Here is a 14,645-nt window from a genome sequence, read left to right on the forward strand (position 1 = left end):
TCAGGGAAGTTAACTCCTCCCTGTTCATTCGAGAAAGTTTCTAGTGACCTCTGAGCTAGCTGGCATACCTAATTAAGTCTAACATATTCAGTAGAGACCTAGTCGACCTCAGTCCTACGTCTAAACTACTGTTTATGTTATTCCAATGCGCAGAGCCTATTGGGAATATAGGAACTACACTACATAACAAGGGGTGCGACACGGTGTCAATTGCCGCGCTTAGATCCAACAATTTCTTGTTAAAAAAAACACAGGCACTCACGTGGAGAGCTCAAACACGAAGAAAAGGTAGCTCCTAAAATGGGAATAGTGGATGGACACTAGTACTTGGTCCATGTTCTGGGGAGGGCTAAACACAAGAAGAGGAATGACAGATGCATGCCATAGACTGATGGGGACAAAGGATATGAACGCGATGATGGAGCGAGCAAATGGTAAGCCTACGGATGGGCTGAAGCCCACAGATTAAACACAACACGTCTCTTCAAGACAGCGCATGCGCGGTTTAGCCGAAACCTAAAATGGCCTTTTTCCTTTGTTATCATTTGAATGGCTTTCTCATTGGTTGTTGCCTAAAGTAATTCAAAGAAAATCTGAAGCTAATGAGTGCAGTTCAGCCAATGACTGAAGGCATAGGCAAGGACAGAAGTGCTTTCTGGAACGCAGGCCCTCATTTAGGTGATTTTGGCGTAGGGGAGTGCAGCAGGGCATCTAGCTGTGCTGCATATGCCAAAGCGAAAGGGCAGGAATGCACCGTAATTAAACAATACAGTGCATTCCTGTCCTTTATGCCTGTGGTTGTGCCGTGTTGGCAGCCTAGCTTTTTGTGGGTGCCATTGACTTTGCGAAATTGCTGCACGGATACTAACTCTGCCCGTTTGGCCCCGAGAGACGGAAAGGAACTCTAACTTCAAAGGAGCGGGACTGCGAGGCCCATAATTCCCTGCGGGCTGTCATCTGCCGCACCTGGGACCTCTTCCTGCCCCCACCTCAGTGTACTACATTACGGCTCACGGCCCCCGCTTTGCGGGAGCCGCTCGTAGCAGTGGTCTTTGTGGGTGCCATTGACTTTGCCTTTATGAAATTGCTGCATGGATACTAACTCTGCCAGTTTGGCCCTGAGAGACGGAAAGGAACTCTAACTTCAAAGGAGCAGGACTGCAAGGCCATAATTCCCTGCGGGCTGTCATCTGCCGCACCTGGGACCTCTTCCCGCCCCTCACCTCTTCCTATTTAGCAGGGCTGAGATCCGGGGACGTGCGCGGGCTCAGCCGGGCTAAGCCCGGGCAAAGGGCGGGCCGTCTGTGGCCGTCCGGGGCTGTCCAAGGCTGGGCTGGGCCACCCCATTAATATTTGTCCCGGGACACTTGAAGTAAGAACACTGTATTTCGTAACTAGCTTGTGTTATTGTATTACTAGTAGTTCTATCTATAGCCCCGTATACAGCGTAATTCTTATTTGCATTAAGCTGTGATGTTCATTTAAGAACTTTCATTTCCCCGCTTTATTCGCCGTTTCTGAATCCTGTTTTATTTTTGAAGTTATTAAAGGGAGCATGAGTTTACGTAGCAGTAAAGGAAGGTCTTCCTTGGTGGGTGGTTCAGTCCGGGGGACCTTAGACAGTTTCATTACCAGGGCTGCTTCCGTATTAGAAAAGGAAATAGCTATGACGGAAAAACGCCTCTCCCTGGAACTCACGCATAAAAAGCGATCATCCCTGGGCACTATCAACCTAGCAGTCACTCCCCCAAGGCATAGAACAGAAAATGACCAACCTCGAGGGACTGGGGATCTCCTGCAGTCACACCAAATCCAAATACTTTCATCTGAGTCAAATAGAAATGACTCAATTTTAAAAACATCACTAGATATTTCTTTCGAGCCAGAACCAACTGCAACTACTGATAGATCACTCTTGAAAGATAGAACGTGTGTTAAAAATATTGACCCAGGTCCTACCTCAAAAAAGAGAAAGCGTGGGCGGGTCAGTAAGGGTGGTAAAAGTGCCAAAACATCAAAATATCTCAAAGCCCCGCTGGGAACATACGATCAATTGCAACTAAGACTGTGTCAGATTATGATCTCTCACCCTCCTTTTCTATCAAGGACCTAATGGCGAACATGGAGCAATTTTTCAAACCACTAATATTGCCATTGGTAGAGAGAGTTAAAAGAATGGGTGAACAGCTGGGGTCCATACAAAAGGAGATGGCAAAGCATACAGAGTTGATTGGTGACCTAGCCCCATCTAGACGTATAGAATCTAGCCACAATATTCTACCAGGGCAGACACTGGCTCCCAAATCACCTAACAGGGACCAATTGCCTGTACAAGTCCAGAACACCTCGGTTCCACATTTTAGAGATAAAGGTCCCATCACTATCAGGGGGGAACGAATAAAAGGGCAGGCTAATAACCAGGGAATTCCACAAACAATCGCTACTGGGTCCCCTCTCCCTAATAAGCATCGAAGAGAAAATCAGGAAAAAATAGATCTGCCACCGAGGCTGTACCCTATGTTGTGGTCTTGACTGGGGTCCCGGAATTATTGGAGGAAATAACAGAGGACCATCAACAGTTAAAAAACAAAGTGGTACATTGGCTGAGTAAAAATAGACCTTTACCTCCAAACATTAATGGAGAAATCCTCAATGTAAGGCGATTGGGTTGGGTGGGGAACCGCCCAAAGGATAGAAGGGGGGACGTCATCATTGTCAATTTTAGGGATCGAAGAGTAGGAAAACACATTGGTGACTGGTATATCGTGGAAGGTAGGGAAGAAATTTCCAACCTTGATCTAAGCTATTTTTACCCAGAATCATTGCTAGCACAATATTTTAGCCACTGAACGCCCCTTGATGAAGTTTCTTTTTTGGAATATAGCCGGCCCCCGTCCTAAGGTAGAAGATGGTACCGGATTGAATTTTTTACAGAATCATAACATAATTGGTCTCCAGGAGACTTGGTCTACTAATGAAATCCATCTGGTAGGCTATAAAACCTATTTTTCACCTGCACTAGCTGTAACATCTGGTAGGGCTAAAGGCGGTTTAAGTATATTTATAGCAAACACAATAGGGGGGGTGAAAATAACATCAGTAGAACTAGAAGTAAACTACCAGTTACTCAGTCTTTGCTTCTGCTAAATTTCTATAATACCTTATCAGAAGGAGTTGCTGAAGGTTCTGTGTAGATTGCGCCATAAATTATCTTATTTGACGACGGGTTTTGGGGGTAGGGCAGTGGATGAAAACGAAGAACCCATAGCCCACTTCCTCCATTCGAGTACTGGAAACTATTTATATTAAATCCTCTCCGACCTGGACCTTGTAATTGCTAATAAAATGAACGATATTGGCCAGCAGTTGGACCCAACATTTCTTGGGAGGACTACGATAGACTTCATCTTGATATCAAACATTTTGCCCAATCGTGTTATTAGCTTTGCTACATTGATTAATACATTAAGGGACCACTGTGCCCTTAGTCTACAATTTCGCCCATTTTATCACCGTACCACGCAAACTATAGCTAGCGAATTGACACAAAATGCTCTGCATTTGGATAGAACAAATGGATTTTCCATAAAATGGGAGAAAGTCGACCCCTTAGATATAACAAAGAAAGTTATAAAAACAGCTTACTCCTCAATTGCCAAATGCTTAGATCTGTCAGTTCCAAATGAGGAAGTTTTAAGCAATTTTAGGATGATTTTAAAAACAATAAACAAATCACTTTTGGTTAATTAAAAAAAAAGCCAATTAAAGAAAGTAGGGTGGTTCAATCACAGATGTACGGCAGCACATTCTAAATTAAAAATAGCACTACAAAAAACTAATAGAGCGGCACAGGAAATAGCAAGTCTTAGGAGGGATTATAACACAGCATTAAAGGAGAGGAAAACTGAATTAAAACAGGCTCTATGGGATCAACTACATAAAAGTTGCACCGATAAAAACAGTGCAGCGTTCTGGACTGTGATTAAATCCCCTTTTTTAACTGATCTTAAAAATGTGCCCACCGTTGACGTGGCCATTGATGAATCTGTATGGGCGGCACATTTTACAAAGATTTCTGAGAAAGGTTCATCTGACACGGGAGGAGATTCAGGTTCCACTATCATCCTCCCCGAACTGAGTTACCCAATTACACTAGAATTTACCATCAATGAGGTACTCCAGGCCATAAAAGCAAGTAAAAATGGCAAGGCCCCTGACCCAGATGGGGTTCCTATAGATCTATTCAAATCTAATTTGGATTTGTGGGCCCCAATGCTGACTAGGGTATTTAAGGCAGTGACGGAGGTGGGTTTGTTGGACTCCTGGACTAAATCAATTATGGTCCCTATTTTCAAGAAAGGAGACCGCCAGGAGGTATCTTGCTATCGTCCGATCTCACTGCTGGATTCCCTGGGTAAAGTGGCAGGTAGAGTTGTCCTTGAGCGTCTCCAGCGGTGGGCGAATGATGGCAGGGTCCTCTCGGACCTCCAATTTTGGTTTCGGGAGGGATTTGGAACAATTGAACAAGCCCTAAACTTGACCATGTTGTTGGGTAAATACGTATGTGCGAAGCCAGGCAGATTGTACATGGTATACGCCGATCTGTCTGCAGCTTTCGACTGCGTTTCATATGCGAAACTCTGGTCTGTATTAATAGCAATGGGGGTTGACTCACCATTGGAGGATTTTTTGCGAGAACTATACTCCAACGCCTCCGCTAGGGTGAGGTTTGGGGTAAAGGGTGAGCTGTCTTCGCAGTTTAGAGTAGACCGAGGAGTTCGGCAAGGTTGTGTCCTGGCCCCCTTTCTGTTCACACTTTATACTAACGGCCTGGAGATGGCCATGTTGAAGGGGGGCCAGGATCCTCCACAAATAAAAAAAGTCCGATACCCGCTCTGCTCTACGCGGATGACGCTGTGATACTGGAGCGCACCCCTCGTGAACTCCAGAAGGCGCTGGATAGATACTCCAAATTCATGGAAAAGCTGGATCTACATATAAACATTAAAAAAACCTATGTAATGATAGCAGGACCAGGGAAAAAAGTGGTAAAAGACATTTATCTTAACAAGGAGAAACTTGCAACCACAGATCAACTTGGGAATTATTATTGATCAAAAATTAAACTGGAAACCTGCGATCGAGGCCAGAAAACTCCATCGCATGAGAGCCATTACAGCCCTCATAAACTTCTCAAAAACCAGGCAAGAGGCCGCCGGCGGAATTGCTAAAGATCTATAGAGCCAAATGCCAGGCAATAGCCCTATATGGGCTAGAGTATGGGGGTACGCAAATACCAGTGCTTTACAAGTGGCTGAGAATGTCTTTTTAAGATTTCTGCTAGCGGTACCAAAGAGTGTGTCCACTTTCTCATGCCATATGGAATTGGGGATTCCCTATCTATTACACCTAGCCAAAATTCAAACACTCCTTCTTTGGCATCAAATTTGGTCGTCAGAAAAAATGTGTTCACACAACAAATAATCACAGACAGTATGTCCCTGGATTATTCACATAAAATTGGATGGCTGTCTTATATAAAAAAAAAAATCTGAATGATTTAGGACTAGGAAAACATTATTTAGTCCCATGTTCGATCCGGGAAATATCGAGGAAGACATTAAAAGCGATGTCCCTTATTCATTTAGAAGAATTACGAATTACTAAAGAAGCTATTAAAACTTCTGTCCAACACTCTATGGTGGTCCAAATTAAGTTCTTAATCCAGCCATATTTGACTTATGATTTTACTATTTGAGATATTTCTCCTGACCAGGTTCAGGCTAAATCTCCTTCACCGTTTGGTTGCCTTCCCAACGAGAAATAATTGGGACCCAGTATTATCATCCTGCACTGGTGTGAGATCTCTATTCAGGCAACCATTCACACCTTCTTTTTCTGCAAACTTTATAACGAGCACAGAAAGATCTGGCTGATCCCCTTGCTAAAACTTATGGGCCTCAGAAGATGCCGCCCAGCCCCGTTATATTTGCAGTTTTTAGAGGAGGAATGGACATCGAAGTACATAGTTAAATTCCTGAAATGTATTTTTAGACCTAGACTGAATTTATAAAAAAATAAAAATTCTCATAATCAGTCGCTCTGATAATTTAGAACTTCTATGTATTAAGTGAAATGTTGAGGTTTCCCCTATGCCGCCCTATTGATAATGTTAATGTATTGAATTGCAAACTTTTTAACATTAATTGTGAATTGATGATTTTTATCTGCGTAATACTTTTATGGTTTCTAATACTTGTCAAAAACTGAATAAAGAAATAATGAATGAATGGTGTCTGTATTGCTGGCAAGATTGTTTTTGTGCAGGAAGGGGTACCTTCCTGCACAAAAAACAATTCCACGAGGCGTTTTCCTCTTTCCATGTATGCTGCAGAGTGTAGCACACATGGAAAGAGGAAAAAACAAGGAGAAATTCGCATATTTCTCCTCTGTATGCCTCACCTCGCGAGGCGTGCAGATTTGACACTTCTCCAGGTTTACATCACTTTGTAAATATGGGGCAGCATCAAAATCCATGGGTGTTGCATGGTAAAACCACGGTAACGCCCATGGAACACTTCCCGGGGGGAGCAGAATGAGGCGTCGCAGCACTTTGCGCTGCATCGCCGTACTCATGATTTAAGAGGCCACTCAAAGCCACGAATGTACCACTTTACGTGGTGCAAAAGTGATGCAGGGATTTCATAAACTGTGCCCTCCGTGTGTAACCGTGGTACCAAGTTAAGGTTATGAAAGCTCGAGCCAAAACTCAAAGGCTGTTATTCTCGCCTCTATAAATGTGGGTGACCCTGCATGGATGTCTTTTGGGGCTTGCGACCCCTCCATTACATATCCAGTGGAGATTAGTTTCCGCTGTTCATGTTTCTCTCTGTATCAGACTTCTCTAGAAGCCCCCTTTTCAGGTGAGGGGGCCTGACGAGGAGTATCGGAGAGGAACTCTGTCAATCACAAGAAGGAAATGGCGGAACGGACAGGGGCATGGTTAACACCCATCAATGCTCCTGCATTCTCGCAATTAAAATTAGAAAAAAAGACAAAAAAAGAAGCGGAACTCCAGCAGCGACTATTGAGCTGGGAGAAACAGGTCTGCTTGGTCACAAATTCAGACTCTGAGCTGTATGCACTAGGTCAGGGCTCGAGTCGGGGTACCACGCGGATGGACGGCATCCCCCCACTTTTTTTTACCGGGAGCTCGATAACTATAAACTGCAACTTAGTGCACGCTACCTTTTCGTGACGTCACTTCCTGTCCGTGATGTCAGCGTCCCCCCAATTTTTTTTTAGGACTTGTGCCCTGCACTAGGTCCATTAAGAAGCGGTGTGAAACAGTAACCTACCTGTACCAGTGTGCAGTTCCAGGTGGTGCACAGCTTAAACGAACATGCGATGCACAGGAGCGGTTAGTTTCACTTTGTCTGCCTTTGGAATAGCCTGTGTTTCTGAGGTCTGACAGAGAAGAAAATATGCTTCATTTCCTGGGAGTGGTGGCTGGCGGAGAGTATTAGAATTGCAGGCGCCGCAGCGTGGTGGCTTTAGCTTACGTGTAAGGCAAGTGAATGGTGTCCCTTATGATTTTTAAGGACTTAAAAGTACAGGAATGGCAGCTGGAGCTGCTCCACGGCAGGGGCGGCTCTAGGCTCATGGTGGCCCTGGGCAGGGAGCGTAGGTAGGGGGCCCCGGAAGAGGGGATCTGGGCGGGGTGGAGGCCTGTGAAGAGAGAGGGGTCAGGGTGTTTGGAAGTGGAACAGAGCCAGAGGACGCAAAATCCTGGTCAGGGGCCGCCACGCAAATATGTATCCATCCTCAGAAGATTATATTAAGGATATATATTGGCGTGGCAGCCCCTGGGGTTTGGTGGCCCTGTGCAGGTGCACAGCTTGCACATGCTTAAGGCCGCCCCTGTCCACGGTCTCTTGGTGTTGCGCCCTACCCTTATGGCAGGTAGGCCGCTGTCTCGTGTGACCAATTGCCCCTTTGCCCTTGAACACACTCACGTTTTGGTTCGGGCAGACGACCCCGAGAGGTCTCCTCCCATTTATTTATAGCCTCGGGCCAAGGCTGGTCGGAGCATGAGGTGGGAGTACATCGGGTGTAAGAGGACTAAAGAGCAGGACTGCTAACCTGCTACATCTGGGAATCTCGTCCTGTATTACATATGCATGCTTTTAATTCAGCAAAGCACTGCACGTGTATATATGGAAGTTATCAAATTAAAGGGTACATTTAATAGACAAAAGCAGAGTCATAGTCCATGCTGAGTGTTTATGACGTCTTGTCTTCTCCAAGTTACACACTGCTCCCACAGAACCCCCTTCTGCTTCCCCTGCTGTTTTCCCTACTTCTTGTGGGTAAATATCATGGAATCTGCATTGGTGGATTTCCTTCTCTTGTTTGCCAGCCCAGAAGCCCTTTCACTTTCCTTGTTAGTCATCACTGGCGTTGCTTGTGTCTCAGGTCGGCATGTATTTAGGGAATTGCAATGTTAATGGTTTGTAAAGAGCATTATATTAGGTGCTTTCGGTGTTGCATGAATGCCTTTTCCATTGGACAGAGTGCCAAGCAGCTTCTCATTGTTTGTAAGTGCTGGTGGCATGCTGTCTAGTTTAGAACTGTACCTAATATCAGGCACCTGCACTTCCTCATCGGCTCGATCACACCACTGTGCACTTTTTTATTGGACATTATGCAAATCTCTCATCTTGCATGTGTTAACTATGGTTCTTATTCAAATGTTGATGCATGTGGCTCAATAGTTAGAGCAGGCAGACCTCGATGCAGAGCTCTGGCCAGGGACAAGGGTTTGATTCCTGCCCCGGCGGGTCTCGGGCTCATTAATTCCCCTGACCGGATATTCTCGCCTCAGTGCCTATTCTGATCATGGGTCCCAACGCTGCAACTCTGGGCAATAGCTTGCTTAGTCTCCACAACGGCCCCCACAACACGAGGGATGCCTGGTGTACACGATGGGGGTGCCCAGGAGTGGACACTTCACAGGGAAAGCCAGGAAGGGTTCCCTTGCGGTATTCGTACAAGCGCCGGGAAACCCACTGCGGGTAGCTGTGCGCTATACAAGTACAAAAACATTTACATTTACATGTATAAGGTATTAATGAAATGCAGGGCATCAATTTTTTGAGAGGCTCACAGTAACAAAATAAATGTCACTTGTTAGCTAGCATTTGGAGCATCAGAATTTGCTTTATACACTTGGATGTAAACAACGTGCCATGATAACCCCTTCGCTGCGGGGGTAATTCCCTCATTGTGCGGGGGGATGGGGAGGGGCGCGGCGCTCGTGACAAGCGGAGCTCGTCATGAGTAACAGTGGAGCTGGCTCATGACGAGCTGGGCTCGTCAGGACTCCGCCCACTGATTTATTCGCCCGCACAGGCAAGGAATCAATCGCGCCTGGGCGAACCGGGCCATTATGATGAGCCCAGCTCGTCATGAGCACAGCTCCACTGAGACTCATGGCGCCAGCTCGTCATGAGCATGGAAGAGGTTAAGAGGAGAGGAATTGCGTTGCAGCATTTTGGGCTGTTAGGAAACAAACTATGCTGCCCAGTTTAAAATAATGAATCACCGAAATGCATCAAGCACACAATATGCTGTATGGTATATTGACTCATGTGTTTTTCTTGGTGCCCTGCAGTTTTTAAATCTGGGCAATATCCCAAGAACGGAACGCGGGGCACTGGATTGTGCATTTCCATAAGTGGGCGCAAAGCGTGGCGCTCAGCCTATGCAGCAGGCTCCTCTGGTATTGAAGTGGTGTTCCGATTCAACCATAATATTGAAAAGTATTGGACTGAGTGCTCACTATTGGAAGGTCATAGCAAGAAACCTATTTTTTATTACCATTTATAGCAAAGTGTCAGCAAAGTGACGTCATACCTCTCAAATAAGTGTAGAATGAGAGTTAGTATATCAGGTGCCACATAGCACTTCACCTCCTTTAACAATTTGCAAGATTCGTATTAAAATGCACCAGCTGAGCACACAGTAACTCAACATACTAACAGCAAGTCAAAGGTCATGTGTAATCTCTTCATGTGAGTCCATTAGATCAATGATCATGGGGTGTCACTACCTGTGAAGTCATCTGTAGGTCAAATGTCAGTGATGTAATTTCTGCTACCCCAGACATTTTGTGGAATCAACATATATGTGAGCCTGGTCCGCTCTTCGATGCTAGGAAACCTTCCCACTAGCGGTGCACTTTATATACAACATATAACGGTAAAGTGCACCTTTCAAGTCCCCGTATCACAGCGGCACATATTTAAAATGTTCTCTCTATGAATAACTAATGACTGTATACCCTACTACTGCTGGATATAGATTCTCATGTAAGATCAGGGTAATGTTTCAAAAGGTGAAGGTCACTGCTTCATATGGTTTCACTGTTGTGCTGTTACACAAGCTAAGTATAGATAAAATACCTCAAATTTAGCTCAACAAATATATGTAAAAATATAATACTTTTAGCAATCAATTGCTGAGATGTGTAGCACAAAGGTGCGACGGAAGCTCAGAGCCGGATTGGTGTCAGTACAACGCGATGTTTTACAACGCGTTCCGTTACAACGCGATTTTTACATCGCAAATACCATTACAATGCATGCCATTACAACGCATGGCATTACATAGCAGATGGTATTACAACGCATACCATTACATCGTAAGTATTGGTAAGTATATCTTTTTTTAAAAAAATGTAATAAAGTTAATTAAATTAATTTAAAATAATAAAAATAATATAACATTTTTAAAACAGTAATTAATTTAATTATAGTAATTTAAAATAATATAATTAATGATATATAAAAAATTTATAAATAGAAAATAATATAATGTAATTAATTACAATAAATATAATTATAATTTAATTAAGTTATAAATAATACATAATATAATTATAATTAATAAAATTAAAAGAATTTAATTAATTAAACATTTTTAAATAATATAATTTAATTGTAATCGTTTATTAATGCAATTAAATTAATAATTGTAAATATTGTTATTAATTTAATTAAATTAAATAAAATTAATTTAATTTATATAAAGTCGTAATACCCCTGTACCCCAAAACCCAAACACTGCCCTAAAACCTAAAAACACCCCTGTACCACAAAACCCAAACCCTGCCCTAAAACCTAAAAACACCCCTGTACCCCAAAACCCAAACCCTGCCCTAAAACCTAAAAACACCCCTGTACCCCAAAACCCAAACCCTGCCCTAAAACCTAAAAACACCCCTGTACCCCAAAACCCAAACCCTGCCCTAAAACCTAAAAACACCCCTGTACCCCAAAACCCAAACCCTACCCTAAAACCTAAAAACACCCCTGTACCCCAAAACCCAAACCCTGCCCTAAAACCTAAAAACACCCCTGTACCCCAAAACCCAAACCCTGCCCTAAAACCTAAAAACACCCCTGTACCCCAAAACCCAAACCCTGCCCTAAAACCTAAAAACACCCCTGTACCCCAAAACCCAAACCCTGCCCTAAAACCTAAAAACACCCCTGTACCCCAAAACCCAAACCCTGCCCTAAAACCTAAAAACACACCTGTACCCCAAAACCCAAACCCTGCCCTAAAACCTAAAAACACCCCTGTACCCCAAAACCCAAACCCTACCCTAAAACCTAAAAACACCCCTGTACCCCAAAACCCAAACCCTGCCCTAAAACCTAAAAACACCCCTGTACCCCAAAACCCAAACACTGCCCTAAAACCTAAAAATACCCAAACACCCCAAAACATATACATCAGTACCCCAAAACATATACTCCTATACTCATACTTATTTTAAAAAATACTTAAATTAATATATTTAATTTATAATATTTAAAAACGAAATAAATATTTTTTTATAATTAATAATAATTAAATCAATAATAACATATTAAATAAAAAAAAAAAAAAATTAAATACTTACCAATACTTACGATGTAATGGTATGCGTTGTAATACCATCTGCTATGTAATGCCATGCGTTGTAATGGCATGCATTGTAATGGTATTTGCGATGTAATAGCTGCGTTGTAACAGCATTACGTTGTAAAAGATGCGTTGTAGCGGTAACACACCTCAGAGCCACATGTATTAAATACGCTGAGCTGCTGCTCTCTTCCACTGCACTGGAGCACAAGGAGCACCGGCGGCCAGCACAGGTAAGCGTGGTGAGGCGGGGTGGGGCGAGGCGAGTCGACGGAATAGGTATTCTTTATTTATTTAATTATATCTATACCATCGTCTAACGACCTTCCCTCCCACCCCTCCTCTTCTGCCCCATCCTGTGCTGGCTGCCGCTGACAAACCGGCTGCCTAGCGGCAAGAACAAAACATTTGCAGCAGATGTGTGTGCCTGATGTCTGGCATAGGTTCTGTACTGGAAGTATACCCTTCCAGTACACAATCCTAAAACAAGACCATTTTTGACAAATTCGCAAATTGGATGTTCGCTGTGCAATGTAGCACACATGCAATGTGTGAACGGTTTATAGAAATAAATATACTTTGCACCTACCTCACGGAAGCATTATTTTTAGACAGCTAGGGCTGTGTGTGAAAAAACATGGGGGCTTGAGCTGCACCATCCAAATACCTCCCAGGTAACACACCGTTGACTCGAAGTGGCCCGGATCAGAAAAAACGCTATTTGCACAAAAACACAATTTTCCAGCACCCAAGAAAGTTTTGAGCTACTGTGAGCCACTTTGCATGAATCTTCCCCAAAGCTGCTGATGGAAACCTGAGTTATAATTGTGGCGGCCGCAGGTAAGTCCACGCTGACCGATCCCGGGCGGAATACATCTTCACTCTCTGGTGGGCCCCATGAGTAGTACAAGAGAAGAAAGAAATCAGCTTACAGTTTAATTTCAAGAGGGCTGCTGTGATATATTATTGTTGTCCTCCCCTCAATAGAAAATTCAATTATGGGCTAACTGGGGTAATGAAGCTACTGCAAAGTCCCATAATAGCGGTACTTTCGCTATAGGGCACAGGACCTCGCAGCCGCCTATTTGGAGATATAACACATGGAGGGTGTGTGGTCAGTTCTGATCAGAATGGCCTAGTTCACCAGTCATTACAGGACACCTCACAGGTCAGCCCATTGTTTTAAAATGTTGACGCTGGGGGAATGTAAATGTATAGGCATTTATATAGCGCACTACTTACCCGGAGGGTCCCAAGGCGCTTCGACCGCTGCGAAACCCTTCCTGGCTTCCCTGAGAGATGGTCCCTTAATGGGTATCTCCAGGGTGAGACCAGGCATCCCCGGCGGTCTGGTGGAGCCGTTAGTGAAGATGAGGCAAGCTAATGCCCAGAGTTGCCGAGTGTGATCGCTGATCAGAGTGGGCACCGAGGCGAGAGAATTATCGAGTCCGCTGACCCTGGTTCAGAAACCTGCCGTGCCGGGAATCGAACCCTGGTCCCAGGCCGTCCTCTGCTCTCGGGTCTGCCGCCTCTGACCATTGCCTTGTCCTGAAAGCACCCGCGAGGCAGCTCCTCAACTTTGTACGGAAGCGTCTGCTTTCAACATTATTCTGTCCATTGTAGGTTGAAAAGGCAGAGATGTGCTGCGGTTGTCTGGAAAGCTCCACCACATCAAAGCTTCCTTGAGGTGGTGAGAGACTTTTGCAATATCATCCCGTCAATGGCTGGCAGTGAAGTTCAGCTTCTCTTTATCGGTCTCATCCATAGTCAGCAGAAAGAAGTGAGTCATAAGCAGCACCACCTAAGCAGCACTGCGAGCCAGATGGAAGGGAAAACTGGGCACAGCATTCAGGGGGGGGGGGGGGGGGTGAATGGGAGCAGACATTACAACAAGCCCATAAGGCTTCCAGGAACACCCCTTTTAGATATACACAATTCCATTACCTGCACACTGCATACCCTCTTCAATGAAATATCCTGATGCAGGTAGACATTAATGCATTGTTCCCATTGGTCCTCCCTTGATACTGACTCTGCACATATGGTGTGGAGTTGCCCAGTCATAGAACTCTTCTGGACTAGGGTTGTGGCAGAAATTGAATGCACACTAAATAGAAGGGCCTTTGCTTATGATGGAAGTGTTCCTGCTGGGAGTATACCAGCACAGGAAGCAAAACAAAAGGGGCAATAAATTAGTAAACCTGGGCCTAGTTGCTGCCTGCAGGGACAGAGCACAACACTGGTGATTATCAGGTGGACCATCACACACCGAGTGGAAGAGAGCAGAGGACCATAGCAGAGAGGGCTACCCAAAGAGCTGAGGAGCTGAGGGGCGTACGTAAAACACCTATAGCAGATGTATGGATGAAAGTGATTACGACCTTTATAGATGAGGTAGATATTAGTGCCAAAAGATGATTGGAGGCTCAAACAAGGAGAACCTATATACATGCTAGTGATCTGATAAATTAGCAACTCATTTACCAAAATTAGGCTTGTATTAAATGTGTCAACTGCAAAATTGGATACCAGAAAGAATGGGGGGTCTAGAAAGGGGTGATGTTGGTCAATGAATGCAGAGGAAGATAAAAGAATGAAGTGGGCTGAAGCACGAGCAACCAAGAAACCAGAAAAGCACACAATATGTGAAAATGTGTTCAGCGTGCAGGCATATG

General features: G+C 44.3%; 1 protein-coding gene across 2 annotated transcripts in view; it reads right to left on the reverse strand.

Moving 5' to 3' along the window:
- The window catches only part of LOC147717927 (uncharacterized), a 126,056-nt gene that overhangs the window by 51,642 nt on the left and 59,769 nt on the right, over positions 1 to 14,645 (reverse strand). The window lies entirely within an intron of this gene.

Source organism: Lissotriton vulgaris, chromosome 5 (assembly GCF_964263255.1).
Source record: "Lissotriton vulgaris chromosome 5, aLisVul1.2, whole genome shotgun sequence".
In the NCBI taxonomy this organism is placed as follows: domain Eukaryota; kingdom Metazoa; phylum Chordata; class Amphibia; order Caudata; family Salamandridae; genus Lissotriton; species Lissotriton vulgaris.